Source organism: Echiichthys vipera (genome assembly GCF_963691815.1).
Source record: "Echiichthys vipera genome assembly, chromosome: 6".
Lineage (NCBI taxonomy): Eukaryota > Metazoa > Chordata > Actinopteri > Perciformes > Trachinidae > Echiichthys > Echiichthys vipera.
This window is the reverse complement of record NC_139831.1, coordinates 14,311,795-14,327,033: the sequence shown is the minus strand read 5'-3', so window position 1 is coordinate 14,327,033 and position 15,239 is coordinate 14,311,795.

Below are 15,239 nucleotides of genomic sequence, written 5' to 3'. Positions count from 1 at the left end.
ATTTCCTGTTGTCAGCTGTCTCCTGCATTCATAACAAAATGAATCTGGCCAAAAATGTGTCAGATGCGTTCTCACTTACTGTGGTTGGTTAAGGGGAGAGGTGGCACCTGGGCAGGACATGACATGGATTAAATCAGTGTCATTTAGCCAGTTCATAATTTGGACCTAGACAACCGAGTTTCTTGCCGTGCCTGGTGGGATCACAAGCATTGACTGGAATGGCCGTAATTTGCCCCGGCAGCCATGGCATTGCTGAAACGTGGCGTCCTCGCATCTGGTGGAATTTCTGCTTGAGGCTCCATCTGCAGAAGATACAGGAAAGAGCTGGATCCTAAGCACAACTCTACATCTGCATAACTTCACATAATGTATATATATATATATATATATATATATATATTTATATACAGTAAACCCACTCTTCAGGTGCCTTGACAGATGAGAGGAAATTATTCTGAACTTGGCCAGTAATCCTTCCTGTTCAACTTACAAGAGAGAGAGAGAGAGAGAGAGAGAGAGAGAGAGAGAGAGAGAGAGAGAGAGAGAGAGAGAGAGAGAGAGGAGAGAGAATGTTTGTCTTGTCAGTCGGCCAGAACAGCTTCCCTCAGGAAACTCCTTTAAAAATCCAAAGTCAGGCCTGAATAGTGCTTTGTGAGTCCAATACCACGGCTGAGGCAGCACCAGGAAAAGACAGGAGGATTTCAAACCCTTCCTCAGTTTATTTTCATCAGTGACACTGTGGAAACCTGTTATTAGTGGATAGCTTAAATAGGAGGGAATAACATGAATAACAAGCAATGGAAACATAGTTATCCAGCACTGAGGACACCATTGCTTTATATTGGCTACAAAAGTGTTCTGGTTAAAATGTGTCTTTTATTTGAACACCGACAGTTACAAGAAGGCTACAACTCAATTAGGGCACAGATGTTGGCTATTGGAGTTCATCCATACATAAAGTATGGTTGTTACTAAAAACAAGCATGAAAAAATATATCCCCAGATATGTGTGGGCCACCAAAACAAAGAGCAGGAAGCAATAACATTCCCTTGACCTTCTTTGACTCTGGAACAAACACATCCTATTCCTCAGGGTATATGACCAGCTATTGTATCTCCCCTTATGTTGTTTTTGCTGCACATGCAATCTTTTATTGTGTGTTAATGCTTAACAAACATTACAAACTTGACTTTCCTTCATTCTATTTTTGTATGAAACCCTCAGCTCTCACCCACATAGAGTAGAAACACCTGAAGTGTTGTCATATGGTACTTCATGTTGTGGTTTGGGTTTCTGCAACTGACTGTCTGTTTTCACTGACACTGGCACCTCCAGTAAATGATAAAGAAAAGATTCCACACACTCATCCAATGAAAATGCTATCCCGTGGTCACTGAATTAACGAAAGTATTTATTAACGGCCTCTGACATTAGTCAGGAGGGGGAAGGTGTTGTTTTTAATAGATTAGTACAGGGTGTTAACTAAGGGTCTACTCAAGCATGATTTATGCCTAAAGTCTAGTTCGTTTGTAAGTACAACTGGCCGCAGTCCGGCTGAGAGAGGCTGGCTTTAGTAAAGATGTATGAGCATGCGCACATGTACAAGCACCAGGGTGAGCATTGACGGCGGTCCTGAGACTATTTATATACGACTGTTCCCCATGATGTACATGTAAAAAGATGTCGCCGAAGGGTTTGCGGTGGTCTAATGCGGAGGTGTAGTGTTTACTGCAGATTTGGTCAGATGAAAATATTTAAAAGCAGTTGGACAACAAAAACACTCTGAGGGGTGATGACAAACAATCAAGACGCACTCATGCTGCAGCCTGGATCTTTTCAAGTAATGTGAGTGCAAGCGGGTCTGGGCCGTGGGGGGAGGAGGGATGAGGAACAATCACGCTAAAGCACGGCTTGGATCATCTGGACCAAGTGTGAGTGCACCATAAGATGCACTGGTCTAATGCTTTTGGGTCTGGGCAGGGGGCTAAAGTGTTTTGTGGGTTGAACTTTATTTTGTGTTCTCTTACCAACTGCAGTGGTTGCTTTGTTAGTTCATTTAAGTGACCAGATATCCTTTTTTGTTTGTTTTCGTCGTTTTGTTGTGTGTGTTTTGCTTTTCCTTTGTTTGGTAAGTGCTGTGATTTTAAGTTAACAGAGGAGTGACCTGAAGGTAATGTAGCACTTTTTGCATTTTATGTAGCACTTTATATTTTCCATATTTCTACATTACTTTAGTTAGTTACTGTCAAGCCAATTAAACCCAGCTGTCAGAATGTTGTGAATAAAAAACATCAACCATAACTTAAAAATGGCCTCTCTACTGTTTTTATTCCTCTCTTATACAAAGTTAATATTATCACTTCTTAATAAGAAAAACAGGTTTGAAACATGCTAAAGATTGATGGCTAAAAAATGATAATATCAAATATTATTATAATGCACACACACACACACACACACACACACACACGCACACACAAACGTATGTACACACTAACCCTTTACTTGGGGAGTGTTGCGTGTGAAGCTTGTTGAGTCTGCAGGGCTAGACAGCTCTGTCTGCCTCTGTTAGAAGTTATGCAACATCAACTGGGTCACACCACACTCAGCTTCTCATTGGCTCGGTGGAAGTCACTGATTTGAATACCCTTCCCCCAAAACGGTTTCTGTCTGAAGTTCAATAGGGCTGCTTTGAATGCCCTAGAACACCCATGACCCTGAAAAATATTTCTTCTAAAGACCTGCTATTTCTTCTCTTATAGCAGTTGGAAATAAAGGAGATTTTCAGAAAAAAAAAAAAGGAAATACGGAAAGAAGGAAAAAGGAGGAGAAATATAAATCAACAAATCAACCCTCCTCTGGGTTACAGTTTCAGTGGTGTAATCAAATAAGCACGGATACTGCATGTCCAAAGCGTGCCGAGTCAAAAATGAAAATGCTGCCTTACATAAGAATCTGAATTCCACGTATGCCTGCTATGAGACACATGCAGTATATTATCTTTCAGTTTGACCCCCTCGTCCAAGAGCAAAAAATAGAGTGACCAAAGATAAGACCTTAGCCTGAGGAGAGTCCTCAACAATGACAAAAAAACAAAACATAATCTCATTCTAGTTACAGTTTATAAACAACATGGACCACCAGAGATGAAACAATCTACACTGGCTATTTCATGCTGCATTTCCCCTGACAGTGCTGCAGGCAAGACTAACACTCCTAGAAAATGATTTTTGGTGCTGCAGACATGATGTCTCTCAGAAGTCGTGCAATGGATCCCGGGAGGCAGTTAATATTCTTGCTGCTGTCTTTCGTTCACTTCTAATTCTATTTCACATGGTTGCCGTTCATATGTCGTGAAAAAAAGAATATGGTTTCAGTCTTCACATACTTGGACTCTGGCGCATGTTATGCTAACCGCATCGAGAAGTGAAATGAAGAAGTGTGAGCAAGTATTTTTTGCTTGCTTGTACTTTGGCACCTGCACATACGTACATGCTGTGTCATGTAGTTTATTTTTTCACCCTTTACTCCTTTACCAAAACTGCAGGTGTTGCATAAACAAATGGCAACAGTGTCAGCAGATCGCCTCGTTATCACTGCAATACTACCACAGAAACAGAGATAAACACAAGAGAAGGAAAACCAGATGTGACCCAGTATTGCCTCTCCTTCCATCCTGCCTGACCTTCTTGTCCTTCTGTTGGTCCACATGTCAGTGTCAGTCAGTGCCGTTAAACTGCCTGGCCTTGGCCTGTATCGGAGCAAGTAGAACAATAAATCAGATAAAACAACCTGTCACTTTTCTGTGTCTCTCTGGTCCAGAGGTTAGTCACCGTCTAAAACAAATCTACCTCATGCCAAATACAGCTGTCAATCTCTCAGGGCAGTGGCCTGCCTGGCATTACCCCCTGTACAGCTTGTAGAGGAGGCTGCATTCTTAGAAACGTTTGAAAATTACAGCAAGTATTGATTTTTGATAAGGACTTATGGGGCCATTTGAGAAATTCTTTATTTTTTTCTTAGGTTGTCTGGTTCTCTTTTCTGATAACTTGGGAAGTCTGTCTTGTCATAACTTAGTCTAGCTGGTGATTAATGTTCATTTTAATTATCAAGTAATCTTTTGTTAATAGGCAGTATGATTATGGGCACAAGTTAAACATTTGAAACTTTGCGCCACAAACATAAATTTTCGGAAAACTCGTAAAACAAAAAATAATTGTCTTAACGAAAGCAATCAACTAGGGAAGTTTATTGGTGATATCTGAGTCAATCTTTTTACCGTACACCTGAAGTGTTTAGCTCAACAGTAATGTACTATTTTGTACTGTTTCCGTTTCCTTTTAAGATAGTCAGTCATTTGAAGTATCTGTTGAAGATCGAGTTAAACCACTTCAACTTATTGTTTATTTGTTTGTTTTGTTTATTTATTCATTTCAGGCACACATTAAACATTGGGCACAAGTCACCTCTTGTCCATCATAGATTCCAACTAAAAATAAATAAAATTTTGCTAACATTCATAAGAGGAAAAAAATAAAAAATAAACCAAAATAGTTGCCTGAAAGAAGAAGAAAACTTATTTAATCCTACCCCCATAATACATATTAAACAAAAAATCAGCTTCACTGTGACACAGGGCTATCAACAACTTTCGACTTATTTCATACAAAGTTGTGCACTATATTAAGCATAGAAAGTAACAGTTTGATTATTCACATATTGGAGTTACCATAGGTAACACATTAGAGTTACATAGTAACAACAATTACCAACAATGGTAATGAATAAACAGTACCAACAATGGTAAGAGACAAATACCAATAATGGTAAGAGACAATACCAGCAATGGTAAGCTACAATACCAGCAATGGTAAGAGACAATACCAGCAATGGTACTTAAAACATGTTTGATGTAATTCACAAAAAGGCTCCAGAATATATGAACTGTCACATACTGTAAGTACAACACAGGAGCAAGCATTATGTGATGCAGTGTTAAAGGTAAAATAGAAAAAATAAAAGTAAAATTCTATGAAAAAAGAATTGAATTAATAATAAATTCAAATCCAGTCACTTGGAATAGCCACTGGAACTTTTTATTTTGACAATTATTTACACACTTTACATTTGTATCCCTTATATGAACTACTGAACCTGTCCTCATATCCCCTCCATCTCCCTCAGGGAATCTTGGCATCATCGTGAAATCCCTCTTCCGCTTCATACTGCTAAAAATTTTCTTCTACGGTTTTTGTGTCCTCTTTTATCCCATTCAGACATTCTTTGATTTCCTGTTTCTCTCTTTTGCCCCCAGTTTTGTCTATTTTTATGTGTCTCCTGTCCTGTCCTCCTGTACTGTATTCAAACCTGACATCTCAACAACAATACACAGGAGATACGGATCTTAAGGATATTGTGGCATGCGTTACATCATCTGGGGTTTAGTAACTTTATTTCAGTCTTTTTTCTGGCATTTCCTGAATTGACTTGTCTGCATGGTTTGTTTTTCCTGGCCTGTGTTAGTAGGATACCATCCACCTGGTAAAAATGATTTGTGCATTCAACATAGGCATGGATATATTTAGTTAGATAATAATTTAATAATATTAATAATAATTCTAATATAGTATATGTGAATTGTAGTTCTGATATCACATGTTATTCTTTTTTCAATATTTTATGCGGAGGATTACAGACATGTAAATAAAATTATATTTATTTTTCTATAAAATAATGTATTTATTTGACAGAAGAAGACAAATTTCTTAAAAGTTAAAAACACAAGCAGCTGTACAAGAACTGTGTCCAAATGAAATTATACCATAATGATTTCAAGCAGGAATTATCTGATCATAGATTAAAACCAATTCACAGTTATTATTAAAGTAACTGTCAATTCATATGCATAATCATAATAGCTCCCATTTCCTCCCCTCATACACTTGAGGAGCTTAAGATCAATGTATTCAAATCTGACATACTAATTATTTCCTTTTATTAATCCCACATGTAAAATATTCCAGTGTTTTTAGATGAGTCTTCTGGCATTGTCCATAGAAACTGTAGAGAGAGAGAGAGAGAGAGAGAGAGAGAGAGAGAGAGAGAGAGAGAGAGATGAAGGGGGGGAAGAGAGAGAGAGAGAGAGATGGTGGGGGAGCAGTAGACTTACAGTGTTGTTACAGTAAGATTAATGAAGTCAGACTTGTATTAGCAGAGTTTGTGCTCACTTCCAAAAATGAAATGCGGGAAGAGAGGGATGGATGTACTGTGCGCAGTGGTGGTTGTATCCAAACACACAAAAACAAAGGTCTGCTTCACCCAAGGTCAAAAGACGGGAAGCTTAATGTTTTCTGTCCACCAATGTCTCTAAATCTACCTTTTATTGTGGTAATTATTTGTAATCGTTTTCAGTCATTCAACCTGCTGAGGTGGCACATTGACTCACCTAAAGTGGTTAAATAAGAGTCCTGTGTTAGAAGGCAGAGCGATATGTTAGAAGAAAAAAAAAATTCCATCTGACTGCTATACCTTACACAACTTGTTCAGTATGAACAGCGAGCTCTGGAACACTCACGAACGCTCAGGGAGTATACACTTTAAATCATCAATCATATTCTCATACTCAGGCGTCACTTTTATGCCCCTGGCTAGAGTGGTCCAATTCATTAGTCGGTACCAAGGTTATCTCTGTGGACTTATTTATGAGGTGACTAAACTTCAGCATGCTATTAAGCACTGTATACGGTGTGCAGAAAGTTAGTTGACCCAGCAGAGAAAGAGAAAGCTGATAGAAGTGTCAAGAGTGTGTATGCATGCATGCCGTGCTTTACTCGAATGTCTTCACTGTGTGTGCAGTGTATGTTGGCTCAAGAGCCTGTGTACATAACTTTGTGTGTGTGGTGTGTGTAAAATACATTATGAATATTGTTTGCTCTGAACAGTGTCTTCCTGGGAGCATACAGCCTAAATATAGAAAGCAAGGTCTGACCTGCCAATGCCCTCTACATTAAGACTGAAGCAAAAACAGATATGGCAATCAAATTGCAATTGATCACAATTGCAGCAACTGCAGGAATCATGATGATTCACAAATAATTTCTTATCATAACAGAAAATTTGACACAATAAATATTAACTTAAATTCAATTGTTTTTCACAAATGATTTAACATCTGTATTCTTGTATGATTTATAATGAATAAATTATTATTATTATCATCAATAAACAATGCATCATTTATATTAAATGAGGCCTTCTTGAAGAACAGTTCCAGTGTGATTTGAGCTTTGTGCTTTGCAGACATTTTAGGCTCCTTTGTAAATCTAGGGGGTCTAGAGGGTGTTGCATTATTTACAGATTGTAAAACCTCTGAGCATTTCAGAGCTTTTCTTTTGGCTGTATAAACCATATGGTATAATGTTTTATACAATATAAACTTACCTTGAATTTACATTAAGTTCCCAGCGTGCTTAAGTGACCTATCTATGTTTAAGCGAGATGAAGTGCAAGGTGCAAACCAAAATAAACAGATATTACTTACTTCAACTCAATTACAATAGTTTATTAAGAGAAGGGAAAACATAGTAATACGTTTCACAACATGACAAAACAGTGACAAACTATTTTCAGTAAAGGATTATAATAACATGAGTAAATATACTGAAACTGTCCTTTGACACAGCTGTTGGGGAACAAGGATTAAGAGAAACACGAAACCCTTTATTTCAGTTTTAATCTCATGTCACCACTTGAAAGCGCGTTGACAGGTTGGTTAACTCTTGCTATAAATCTGCATTCACGGTGGGAAGTAGTTTGGCATGCTGCTTACATAAAAGTTCTGTTACTGACAGCAACAATGAGGTGTGGTAAGGAACATCTTTGTGTTATATAAAAGTGTGCTGCAGGGAATAATCTCACATATTTATGTAACTCTTGCCTAAAGCCTAAAATGTTAATAGAGAATGTGTGTGTGTGTGTGTGTGTGTGTGTGTGTGTGTGTGTGTGTGTGTGTGTGTGTGTGTGTGTGTGTGTGTGTGTGTGTGTGTGTGTGTGTGTGTGTGTGTGTGTGTTTGTGTGTGTGTGTGTGTGTGTGTGTGTGTGTGGTGTGTGTATGTGAGCACTTTTGAATCTTGTGTTCTTCAGAGTTCCAGGGGAAAGTGTTTGGCGGTTGAAAGAGTTCGTTTGTCAGTCTGATCTAATGGTCAGAGGTGGAGGTCAACTCTAGATGCTATAGAAAATGAGCTGCATGTTTTTAAACCCTCTGCATAAATAACCATTGCATAAGCCTCAGCGTGAGCGCACAAGATAATGTGCACCAGCAGCGTTGTTACATACAAGCATAGAAGCAGGTGTGTGTGTGTGTGTGTGTGTGTGTGTGTGTGTGTGTGTGTGTGTGTGTGTGTGTGTGTGTGTGTTTGTGTGTGTGGTTTGCATGTGGTGGGACATTTGTGTTTGAGCCGATGTCGAAAAAGACTTACAGTTTATTTTTAATGTGTGCATGTGTGTGAGTGTTACCCCCTTTTTCCCCATACCATAGCAATGCCGTTGCCTCGGACGCAGTGGGGCGGCGCTGCTTGAATCACGGCCAAGTTATGTTTAGCCTCCTTTTAACCTTATCGTGTGCAACTGTGGCTTCCACTGAACCCAAGAGTTAGATCACAATGTTCGGCACTTCTTCGAATGCAATGTCAGTTTGAGAGGGTAAGGGATGACCAGAATACTGCCTAAATAGGCAATGATACTAAATCAGGCGAAGGGAATGAAGTCATAAGACGAAACACATTATTGCTGAATAAGACACATTGTTGCAGATTCTGTACATTCCTCCCATAAAACACTTCTTCATGTGGTATTGTTCCGTCAAAGAATGTTTTGTCCTGCATATGATGCATTGCAATCCGGCTTTTAGTGATTGCTTGTCGTGAATGGATTTTATCCTCTGGGGGAGTTCAGGTTCCACTCATCTTAAACCCAGTGACTCGTTTTCATTTTGTAATGCCTGGTTGTTTATTTTTTTTTACTTTCTGGAGCATGCACAATGTGCTTCTTGCGTGAGGGTGAACATTGGCTCCCAGAATCCTATCATACCCATCATACCCAGCGCTGTGAGCATCTCAGACTCTCCTCTGGTAACAGTTTATTATCTGTCTGGCCGTCTCTCTATCAGGCTGTCAGTCACCTGAACTAGAGCAGCTGGGAATGCTGTTTGCTGATGTGCCTCCTCTGCAAGTCGACACCTCGTAGCCTCAAAGCTCACCAACACCACTTGATGACATGTCTATTAAAGCTATATTTTATTTATTAAGTTTTGTTTGTTTTTTAAATTATTTTCACAAACACTAAGACACATGGACACACTAAGAAATGTGGTCTTTTCCATTCTTCATGCAAATTTGTCTGTTGACAATGCTAAATGCAAAATGCAGATGTTATCACCTACAAACTGATATATGGCATTTTCAATTCAGCTGTAAGCATTGAGGTGCACAGACATCTTAAGGGCTGTTTAACTAACATGAAAAGAGACAACTTTGAAATTAAATTAATTTCATTTAAATTCAACTTTTTTCCTCTCAGAGGGACAATTGGGGAAAGTGTTGGCATACATTAGATTGGCTCATGTGATAGCATAATAAAGTAAAATTCCACAATGTGATGCATATGTGACTAGCTACGCATTGGTAGGAAACGTGTTGAAATATTTATTCACAGGACATCTGACTGGTTATACCATTTGCCGTTAATCAACAACTAAACTGTTGATATGATTTGATTGTTGGTATGATTTGGTATTACTTCAGCAATTATGGGCATCTCTTACCTATGCAATCACAACAAAAAACTGTTGCTGCCTGTAAGCGCTAGGCAGATGTTGTATTTTGCAGCAAAATATCAATGTAATTGCTCTGAAGGGTCTAATGTGTGTTTACATGTTCTCGGTTCAGAATCTGCGTTAATTGGTGTGGATGGCAATAAAATGTGTTAATGTGTTAATAAACGCAAGGTGTGAACTGCTCTGCGGAAACACAGTCACTTCACCTGTACAAATTAGTTAATTGTATTCCGTGCACATACTTTTTTAAACCTTTATTACGTTTAAGTATTCAACTGTAAATTAAATATAACTGAAAGTATGCTAGAGAGAAGTTTGTAGAAGGTAGTTTAAATGCAAAGTCAACTAACCTGTACACACAGCCACCATTCATTCATCTCATATTACATCACACTGACACATGTTCAGTTCAGTCTTTTTCCCTTTTCTCCCCATAGGAAGGATCTGTACTCTGATGGGACTGAATATTAAAAATTGCATCGAACAGTGACAACTCCCTGTCTGTGTGCAGGATGACAAAAGTAGCTCTAAGGCAAAACGATAACAAGTATGTCATTCTTCATCAGGAGACACATAGACGGCTGTCAAAATGTTCTGCTTCCATGATTGATTATCATTCATGAATGGGAGTGTTTAAAATGTGAATACAAAGGCTCAGGAGGAGGCCTACACACATGGTCCTTTGATTTCCTCAGATGTAAATTCTGAAGTGTGAAGTGCAAAATAAAAAGAAGGATCATGACATGCCAGGGTTCTGAAAATCAAGAAAGCCTTAATTTGGATTATTTGTTTCAACGTTATATGAGGGCATCTGAGGTGAATAGCCACTAGAATGCAGCAGCAGCCAAAAAAAAAAAAGAAACAGAGGTTGTCTGACTTAATTTGAAAAAAATATAATCATGTAGCTGCCAATATGTGAACATAAAGATTTTTGCCCACTAGCAAACAATCCTTTTTTGATCCACAACAGCTCCACGCAGCTGGAGACAGGTGAAACGGCTGTAAAGCAACCCTCATAAAGTTCACAACCCCGGAAAACCGCAGGAAGGCAATAAAGCATTAGAGAACACGCTGTTCTGCACTCCAAAAGGAGCTGAAAGGAGGCGGTGTGCCTGTTGCAGGACAGGACAGGTGTGAACTTTTAGGATACGTCAGACTCAGTTAGTTACCCAGTGTCAAATTAAATGATTTCATTAAATATGTTCAGTTATGGGATTCAATTATACTGTATGATTAAAGGAAGTGCAGCAGGAGTGTAAACAAATAGTTTTTGTTTAGATTTTATTCTTCCTTTGGAGTTTGATATACATTATAGCTGCAAGCTAACTTTGGGAATACAAAATATTGAAATTAAATTCAAAATCAACAACAATTATTTATGTCCTGGGATGTTCCACCGTTTTCCATCCATCCGTCATCTTCAACCGCTTGTCCTTAACGGTGTCACTGGGTTTTGTATTGTATAATTATTAAAAGAAGATTGACAACAGCAAAAACAATGATTCTGCTAATCTTAAAATTGTAATAATTTTACTTGAACTAATGTTTTTAAATGTCATTTGATGTGCATTTCTTTCCAATGCATTTAATGTTTTATGTAAAGCACTTTGAATGACCTTGTTGTTGAATTTTGCTATACAAATAGACTTGCCTTGCCTTGCCTAATAATGCTGATAATAATAATCATAATACATTCAACTGAGTTCTGAACAGATGTGTGGTGCTGTGGTGAGCCTATCAGGTTCATGGAATGACTGGGACCAGCTTAAACAGGTTCATTAAGTATTTTCTTTACAATGTTGTTTGTGTAGAGGTGTCAGACACAATGTTGTGCAAGGTTTTGGCATCCCCTGTTTGACACGCAAGTTGACTCACATTCATTTTTGAGCCATCAACCTGTCAGACATGAGTCTGAAATGTTTTTCTTTTCTCCATGTTGTCCGTCTTCAGCCTGTTTTGTAGCAAATGACACCGCACAATTTTTCATTATGTAGCTTTTGAGACTTATTTGCGCAAGATGAGAAATTGGAAAGCACCGGACAAAGGGGAACTTCTGCTGTGCCAGCCTGGTTCTTTCCACAACATCTCCCTCATGAATTTCCAAGAATTCAATGTGGACACTGTCAGTGCTCACAAGACTGCCATCTGAGAGGACACTCTCAAACTTAAACCATGAGAACAAGGGCACCAACAGATCATGTGACACACCAAGCACATATTTGAAAGCTGTTTTCTTATCGAACATAAATGAATTCCACAGATGTTTTGTAGCAAGGACAATGTGTTACTTTGAAAGAAAAATAATAGGCTCCTACTCCAACCTGTCTCAGCTGCTTAATCGTTTATTGTGTTGTTTTTAACACAGAGCCAAAACATTATGTGAGCATTCACGGGACCGAATGAAATCTTATTAATAACTGGGAATTTTTCAGTATTGCGTTAGAAGAACACTTGCGATTTTGATCAGACACACTCCTCTGTCAGCACATACAACTTTTTCAAGGCAGACATGTCATAGCAGGAAAAGCACAGGTGTAACAGGTGTATTGACATTACTAACACTAACAATTTAATTCGATTTTGGTGAGCCAAATCAAAATGTCAAGAGGTCAGTGTTGACTCATGTTCATCTTTGGCATTTCAGCCCTTTCATGTGTAGCATTGCAACTGTTTCAGAGCTGTTACAATGTGTTTGCTTTGGTTTGATGGTTTTGGTATTGTGCTCCCTGGCTCATTGTCACTCTGCCATGACTTACTGGGCCACTTTTATAAAACAGAGCCATTATTAAAGGTACTATATAGTAAAAAGACTGAATTCCATATCTCTTTTGATTATAAAGCAGGTTGCGGTACTGTACAAATACTGTGGAAGTATCAAAACACCCAATCCACAGAGAAATGCACACAGCCCATATTCAGTAACTGTGCCATTAAATCAGCCGTCAGGACTTGTTTTGTTACAACTTTAATGTATAAGTAGAAAGGTCCTATGGGGAAAATAAATGTGTTTGTGTTCGTTTTTCGTTCATCTAAAGGATGTAAAGATGTTCTAGTTCAAACCCAAAATACAGTATAAACATAATATGGGACAGTTAATGTTACACCTGGGCTTTTGCCATAATGTGAAAATGGCTTGTGTTCAGTTTTTATTTCTGTTTGTTTTAAACTTTGTGCAAACCAGCAAAGATGTCAAAATATGTCAGAAAAATAATGCTTGTAACAGAGAAGCATATATTTATAATTCAAAATCTCCCATTGACTAAATTTATACAATAGAATAATGGTCAAATAAATCAAAAAAAGTGTTGAAGGAGTTAATGTTAAAACAGAGTACATAACAGAAGAAACTTTTACTCTGCTAGTTTTCCATGCAGTTGTCTATATTTAATTTCTCTGAGTTCTTTGTGTTTTTCCTGCCGTGAACGTCACAACAAAGAAATATGTTTTTCCCCCTTCTAAATAATCATAAATAGGAAAGTCACAGTGTGATGATAATTATCTGTTTTCCTATTTTGATATGCGAGCCTTGTCCTGCCATGACTTGCTTCTGTGGCCACCCAGCCAGCTCCACCCAACAGCACATAATTAAAACAGACTAAACCTCGTTTTGAGAACATTGTGTTCCGCAAGAAGGTATTGTGGTTCATACTTTCAATGAAGGATATAACATCCCTTAAGCCTGCACATTCAAAAGTATCAAATATCTTAATTGATGCTGTCACAATGTAAAAGTCTGTCTACACCTAAGATTATGATCTACAATCTTTTCACACGAGGCAGATATTATTCAAACTTTTATTTCACGTTATTGATTTATAAATTAAACCGTTTTTCTTTTCATCATGTATGTACAGTATAAGTAGCACAAAGGGAAACCCTCTTCCAGCTCTTTCTAACACAGATCTATTCCCAAAGTTGTCTGAAGTTCATTCCCTTCCCTTTTTACTTCCTGTGTACATGCACAAGCCATATCAGTACAGAGAATGATGGATGTTTACCACGCAAAGAGCACAGTCCCACAAATAGACCACAATGGAGGAGGGAGTGTTGCATAATCCCTCGAAAAACTCCACCAAATAACTGCTGCGGTCGAAAGTACAGTAGTGTGATCATAAACATGCTGCTGTAAACCCAACACTGTCTTTGTACCTTTGTAGAGGCGTACTGACGTCTGAGCAGTTGCCTTCATCTTTAAGTATCACCACAAAAAAAAAACAACAAACATCATTCTTCTTTTTCTACGTTCACCTGTATTCTTGTTGCTTGTGTCACATACTGTATAAAACCTGTTAAATATAGATCAAGACACTGCCTCTCCAGAATTACAGCTGCACAGCACATCAGTGCACTGTAGTGTGCAAAACTACAATGTGGCCCTTCTGTGGGTTTTAAGTGATCTTGCAAATACGAGTCAACCTTACACTATTTGTTTTCAGCCTTCTTCATTTCAGCTACCGACAAACCGCACAGCCCTGTTTTTGTTTTTTTTTGAAGTAGAAGATTTCTGGTCTGCTTTTAAATTAAATGATTATTCTACAGAAAGGATCTTGCCAATAGTGTCTTAATATGTTAAACAATCATGTGATTGGTGACTGTTGTTATGAAGGAACAGAGCTTGAGACATTGTACTTTTTTCAGCATTGCACAGCTTATGCAACCATCTCCCCTTTGACCCTGCATGTGTCACATGGTGGTGTGGAGGTCAGCGGGGCTTTGAATTATGTGCAGGCTCTTGCTGCGCAGCGGTGCCATGAACCAAGGTATCACCGTAAATCCGAAACCAGTGCCTCCTGACCTTTCGTCTTTATGAATAAGATGTCCTGAGCCGGCCACATTCCTTTAGCGGCTTTGATCAGTTGGAATACAAACACAGCCGACACCACCGAGAAGAATAACAAGAGGTTCTCAAGTGATCACTGAAATTTATAACTGTACTATTTTAATTCAGTTGTCTTAAATGTTCTGTGTTTCTAAATAAAAACAAACATCCAAATCAGATTGAATATGATTTCTCACAGGAATGTAGTAAAAAGACACCATAGAATACATTTTGGGTTTTAATGATTCAGTCAAAGATTCTAAAATACAACTTGTTATCACAGATGAAGTGTTAAGAACCCAAGCATCATTTCAGGAATGGCTTGTTCATGTTTATCACTAGACAGACAGGGACTAACCACATTTAGTCAATATAATAAAGCAAACCAGCAGTTGGCTTAAAGGGGAACACCACCAATAAGAAATGAATGTTATTTCCATGTCCTAGGAATTAATTTGTGAACTTGAGCTACTCTCTCTCAAAGAAACCAGAGAAGTAAGTCTCAAACGTATGATCTAATCAAGCACAAAGTCTGCAGCTGTAGAAAATTAATGACACTGGTTTTGGTTTTGTTTTGTTTTTATATG